Source organism: Hyperolius riggenbachi, chromosome 2 (assembly GCF_040937935.1).
Source record: "Hyperolius riggenbachi isolate aHypRig1 chromosome 2, aHypRig1.pri, whole genome shotgun sequence".
Taxonomy (NCBI): Eukaryota; Metazoa; Chordata; class Amphibia; order Anura; family Hyperoliidae; genus Hyperolius; species Hyperolius riggenbachi.
The window spans coordinates 35,766,716-35,773,705 of NC_090647.1; the positions used below are offsets into that span (position 1 = coordinate 35,766,716).

Sequence of the window (6,990 nt, forward strand, 5' to 3'; positions counted from 1 at the left end):
GAACCCTGCCATTAACAGTGTAAGACTGGCTGCAGTTTATATTTGAGAAGTGAAATTTGATTTTGGCTCCACCTACTTTTTATAACCTTGACACACAGTCACTTAATAGCCAGGTTCCTGGCCAGGGGCGTAGGAATAGGCCCTGCAGCCCCTGCGCCCGCGGGGGGGCCCGCCCCCGCCCCCCCCCTGGGGCCCGCTTGGGGCCGTTTTGTGGGTGCTGGAGGGGTGGCAGCATGGGGGGAAAGCCTTGCCCACAGTCGGCGGGGAGAGGGGTAGTTCCCCCCTCTCCCTCACCTCGGGGCTCTCCCCTCTGTGCTCCCCTCCAGCTCGTAAGTGTCTGTGGGGCTGTGGTGGGCAGCGAGCGGCGGGCAGATACATACCTGCTTCCGTGCGTTCCATCGGAGACTTCTCCCTCTAGCGGCTGACGTCACTTCCGGAAGTGACGTCAGCCGCTAGAGGGAGAAGTCTCCGATGGAACGCACGGAAGCAGGTATGTATCTGCCCGCCGCTCGCTGCCCACCACAGCCCCACAGACACTTATGAGCTGGAGGGGAGCACAGAGGGGAGAGCCCCGAGGTGAGGGAGAGGGGGGAACTACCCCTCTCCCCGCCGACTGTGGGCAAGGCTTTCCCCTCATGCTGCCACCCCTCCAGCACCCACAAAACGGCCGCGAGCGGGCCCCGGGGGGGGGGGGGGGGGCGCTCAGAAAATCTGCAGGGGGGCCCGGTGGGGCCTAGTTACGCCCCTGTTCCTGGCATCAAAAATGTGTGAATGGAAGCAGTTTATCCAGCATAGAAATCTGATTGGCTGTTTTTGGCCCCACCCCTTTAGTGAATTTTGACCCCAGTCACCCCATGACCGACTGTAGCAGGTTTGAAGCCTCTGCCATAAACAGTGTAAGAATGGCAGCAGTTTAAATATTCCCCTTGAAAATCAATAGGTTAATTTTGATTGGCTGTTGTAGGCTCCACCCACTTTCAGGAATCTTAATCCCAGTGGCCAAATGTGGCAAGTTTGAAAACCCTGGGATTAACAGTCTAAAAATTACTGCAGTTTACATTTCCCATTAAAAATGAATGGCTGAAATTTGATTGGCTGTTTTATGCTGCGTCCACTTTTCCTGGTTTTTTAACCTCGGTCACCAAGTGACCAACTGTGCCATGTGTGGGGACTCTGGCTTGATTACTGTGAGAATGGCAGCCTTTTCCATTTTTTCCATTGACTTTAATCGATGAAATCTGATTTGCTGTTTGTAGCTCCGCCCAGGTGTGCAGGGGGGCCGCGAGAACCCCAGAACCTATCATCCCAGGTAGTAAGGGATCTGTGCACCAAGTTTTGTTGAAATCGGTCAAGGCGTTTTCGAGTGATCGCGGCACATACACACACACATCTATTCATACACACATAGGGCTCGATTCACAAAGCGGTGATAACTCAGTTATCACGCCTAAAAGACTTTAGGCGTGATAACCTTTGCACTAGCAAAGTTATCACCGCTTTGTGCTCTAACTCGCGCAAGGATGCATGCCATCCGGGCCAGGTGCCTTGTCTATTTTTAATTTATTTAGTCTTGCCTTCACTTCTTCCTGCGTTAAGTATTTAATATTACAGTTAGTAGATTGAGACTCTTCCGCCTCTTCCGCCTGTAGTTTGCAACAGTGTTGTTTCTTTTGTGAAGACAGAAGCAAAGAAAGCATTTAATAACTCTGCCTTACCTTGGTCATCCACCATTGAGTTCCCACCCTCATCCTTTAGGAGTCCTATACAGTCAACCTTTCTTTTTTTAGAGTTAATGTACTTGTAAAACTTTTTTGGGTTAGATTTGATATGTAATTATTATTATTTAGTATTTATATAGCGCCGACATATTACGCAGCGCTGTACAGTGTATATATATATATCTTGTCACTAACTGTCTCTCAAAGGAGCTCACAATCTAATCCCTACCATTGCTATATGTCTATATTATGTAGTGGAAGTACTGTAGTCTAGGGCCAATTTTAGGGGGAGCCAATTAACTTATCCGTATGTTTTTGGAATGTGGGAGGAAACCGGAGTGCCCGGAGGAAACCCACGCAGACACGGAGAGAACATACAAACTCTTTGCAGATAGTGCCCTGGCTGGAATTCGAACCAGGGACCCAGCACTGCAAGGCGAGAGAGCTAACCACTATGCCACCGTGCTGCCCTAATAAATGTCAGAATGTAAATCAGGTATTTAAAAGATTTTACAATGGGCAAACACTGACTAAATCATTTATACAGAATTATTGTAAAAATGAAGCACTTTTTTTAATTACATTATTTTCACTGAAGTTCCTCTTTTAGGTCAGAGTTGAGGAGAGAGATGGGATAGTAGCTCTGGGGTAAGAAGCCAAATTTTCTGCAAAATCAAGTTCTGGAATTTTGCCTGCTCCTCATCCATAACATATATCTTATTTTTCAGAATATAAGATGCACTTTTTCTCCCCCAAAATGTGGGGGGGAAAGTGGGAGTGTCTTATATTCCAAAGATACAGAGTAAGCTATGCCGAGTGTGCAGGAAAGGTACCGGTATAATGTACCTACTCCTTCCACCGCGATCCTCTCCCCCGGCTCTAGGCGCTGCTTCTTGTGTGTTCCCCTTCTGCATTCTCCGTGATTCTCTCCGCCTTGCTCCTTAGTCAGCGTGCTCCTTTTCTGCAGAATAAACAGGGACACCAGCCGCCTACCACTATACAGAACCGCCGGGTCTTCTATACACCTAGTTTAATGTTCACTGTCCCTTTACACTAGTGTTGCACATGTGCGGGGGTCACGCATGAGCCAGGGGGAGAGGATCGTGGCAGCAGGAGCAGGTATAGTAATAAAGTGAAAGTGTAGTGTAGTGTAGTGTAGTTTTGTGCAGTGAAGTGTAGTTTAGTTAATTGTAGTGTAGTTTAGGGCAGTGTAGTGGTTGTGTAGTTTAGTTAAAGAGGAGCTGTTAGGTATAAGGTCTCAGAGAAAATAAACACATATATCAGTAGCTAAATATAGGCTGTACTTACATTACATATGCATTTCACTGTCCACGTTTGTACTTCACAGAATTTTTATATAGTATATGCAGAGATTGATGCTCCTGACAGCTCATGGCAGGTTCCATGTTTTTCTGTCTTCTATGAAGCCAATTGTGTCGTCATGTCCTGCCTGTTTCCTGATCACAGAAAAGTTCGTACTGAATAACACAGTGTGCAGTGAATATTAATGAGCCATGTGGCTAGGAACAATAGCTGACTCCTGCAGTGTACTCTGCCCGGAGATTTATCAGTGCTAGGCGCTAGACTGATTACAAGCTGCTGTAACGTCTCATTAGCAGCCGAGGGGAGGGCCCCAGAATGCTTTGCAGTATGGTATGCGGCTTGCATCCTGCTTGGGTCTAACAGCTTTTCTGATAAGCACACATCAAAGGTAAGAGAGATTTTTATCTTCACTAATGCCTTTTTCGCTTCCTTCTAAACTGTTTAACACAGGAGAATAGAGGTTTAAATTAGCTTCTGCAGCCTGACAGTTACTCTTTAAGTGTAGTGTAGTGTATTGCTGTGTAGCTTAGTTTGGTAGAGCAACAGGGATAAGAGTAGTTTTGTGTAACTGGTAGGGGCAACAGGGATTAGTGTAGTGTAACAGGGCAGTGTAGTGTAAATAGAGTAGATAAACAAAAACACATATCCAGGCACATCGCCTCTAGTTAGGACATTAAATAAGTTATTAAGGAAAGGGAGGTGCTGAAGGGGGTGTGGCCAGAACATTAGCAAAAATCAAGTAACCCTTCGCACACTCACATGCAAATGTTCAAACAAATGCATTCACAGATTCACTCATCCAGGCACCACTGTTATCCCTACAGCTACGTTAAAAGCGGGGTGTTAGCTCACAGAAGAATGCATTCTTATGCTTAGACCTCAATTCACGCAGCATTATCAAACATTTATCAAACACTTTATCAAACGTTTGATAATTTGCCTCATGGGTAAAATCTCATTTTAAATTCACGAAGGTGTTATATATTTTTTGAACATTTTATCGGTAAAACATTCGATAAATATATAACACCTTAGTGAATTTAAAATGAGATTTTACCCATGAGGTAAATTATCAAACGTTTGATAAAGTGTTTGATAAATGTTTGATAATGCTCCGTGAATTGAGGTCTTAGTCACCTACACTGCGCAGAAGTACCCAGGTAAACGTAGGTGTCCAAACTCTGGCCCTGTAACATGCATAGTGCAGACATGCAAACATTCATTGCATCAAACCTATCAAGGGATTAGGAGCACACATCCTGACGTCCTCTCCTGGGACAGATAGTGCATCATTAGATTAGAGACAGTTTTGGTGGGATATAAAAGGTCCATAAGATGCCCTGCAGTAAAGACACACCAAGGTTTGAGGTTTTTTTATTTCCTGATTTTTGCCCTCTAAACCTAGGTGTGTCTTATATGTGGGAGCATCTTATATTCCAAAAAATATGGTACTTCACATCTTTCCCTAGAAAAAGTAACCAGGTATGTATGTCCCTCATAAAATTATATTAATTAACTGCTTGGATAAATTCTTTCTTTTTATGTATTTTTGGAGCACTGCATCTCGTAATCCATATATCAAAGGGCTGATAAATCGAGGGATGCACATGAACAATATAAAGTTGGTTATGGGTATAAAAAAAAGTACTCTCTCAAATACCTCTCTGTAAAAGTGGATGTTAAAGAGGTTAGGCACAAAAATAGCTGGAATGCATGAAGCAAGACAGTTTTTTCAGCCTTGAACGCTGAAGACTTTCTTGAATCTATCTTCCAAGCCACCTTTACAACTCGGAGGTATGTGAAGAAGATGACCAGTCCCACCATTGTGAAGGTTCCAATGATGTTCAAAGTTCTTAAATTCTGTGAGTTTGATTCATGACAAATGAAGACCACATACATATCATACTGGTGGAAAAGAAGTTCCTTGGCATTGAGAAGCACAAGGCAATGAAGTCAAGCAGTTGGAAAGCCAAAGCCAACGCCCACATAATAATTATGGCTCGGAGAGATCTGTGTACCGAACAGAGCTGGGCATGTCTCAGTGGGTGACAAATTGCCGTATAGCGTTCCAGGGACATGACTGCCAAGTTGTAGGGTGTGATCTGAAAGGCGAGGTTTGTGAAGGTGACTATGCCATAGCAGATGGGCACAGGTATGTTTATACTGTATGTCACAAAGAATAAAAGAAGTAATGCTACCAGAAGTAAAAGTGTGTCATTGATCAGCATGTGGATGAAGAGAACGTAGCGGGCGTTCTCTCGGAAGTAGGGGACAGTACAGAAAATATGCAGTATGATCATCACAAAGAAGAGGAAGACACAAAAGAAGAAGAACACTAAGGTCAACAAGGTGCTTCTGACTATCTCAATGACCTGGTTATTGGTTGTGTTCCTACTGACTTCTGCAGTATCAATCATGATATAAAAATTCTGTGTCAACAGCTTGCAGGAAACTCTTGTTCTGAAAGGAAAAAGAAAAAATGTGGGCTTAGAGTCCAGATATAGTCCAAAAATATAGAAAAAAAATAACACTTGGACAATCTTTGTATCGAAGAGAATTTCCCACTTTTTGTTTTAACAGCTTGGGCCTGAGAAAGAAATACACGAAAATGTTCTTATTTTTGTTTTGTAGAGTAGAGCTAAAATATTTGTTACATTTTTATTGTTGCTTCTCACTTTCTGCTCTTGAGATAAGCTAAATTATGATGGCTTCCACCTTCAGAAGGAAATTTGGGCACCTGCTAGCGGCGGAAGTAGGGATGAGCGTAATGACCTAATTACGAATTTCCGAAATTTCGCGAAATTACTACAATTACGATTTTAGCAGTAATCGAAATTTCGTAATTTTCGCAAATTACGCAAATTTTCGTAATTACGATTACGAAATTTAGTATTTTAAAGTTTGCAAAGGTTTCTATCCCTCTAGATGCCTAAAATGAATAGCACAGCCAGCCTCCTCCTCCTCCTCCTCCTCCTCCTCTCTCTCTCTCTCTCTCTCTCTCTCTCTCTCTCTCTCTCTCTCCAGAGATCTGTAGTACTTCAAAACCATACTCACATTCATGACATGTCCAGGGATCAAACCCAGGCCAACCACATGGAAGACAGCTATGCTCACCACCATACCACCAAACACACACTAAATAGACTGCTAACCTAAATCTTACTTGTAGACAGTCATATGAGACACATGCTGGGTGCAGGGCTTTGTGATTGGACCATGCGATAGAGTGAGGTGCAAAAATGAAATCATGCCTAGCAGAGGATGGTTTCACAGTGCTAAATGCTAGGCTGGCTGTGGTGCAATTGGTTAGTGTGTCTGGCTGGTAACAGCAAGGTTACAGGTTCAATTCCATCCAGGCATGTCTTTTCCTTTTGCGTTCAACAGTTGTCCAAACAGAGCCAACAGAGCCCCAGATAGCCATGTAGAGTTAGGTCACAGCTAGCCTGGCTGTGGTGCAATTGGTTAGTGCGTCTGGCTAGTAACAGCAAGGTTACAGGTTCGATTCCATCCAGGCATGTCTTTTCCTTTTGCGTGCGCGCGCTGCGCCATTGAACCCCATGGGGTATTTTGTGTGCGTAAAACTTTACGCATGCAAAACTTTGTGCTCGGTGTTTGGACAACTGTTGAACTCAAAAGGAAAAGACATGCCTGGATGGAATCGAACCTGTAACCTTGCTGTTACCAGCCAGACACACTAACCAATTGCACCACAGCCAGGCTAGCTGTGACCTAACTCTACATGGCTATCTGGGGCTCTGTTGGCTCTGTTTGGACAACTGTTGAACGCAAAAGGAAAAGACATGCCTGGATGGAATCGAACCTGTAACCTTGCTGTTACCAGCCAGACGCACTAACCAATTGCACCACAGCCAGCCTAGCATTTAGCATTGTGAAACCATCCTCTGCTAGGCATGATTTCATTTTTGCACCTCACTCTATCGCATGGTCC

The 6,990-nt window shown here is 44.2% G+C and overlaps 1 pseudogene; it reads right to left on the minus strand.

Moving 5' to 3' along the window:
• Positions 1–4,536: 4,536 nt before the first annotated feature.
• The window catches only part of LOC137544767 (odorant receptor 131-2-like), a 2,994-nt pseudogene continuing 540 nt past the window's right edge, over positions 4,537–6,990 (minus strand).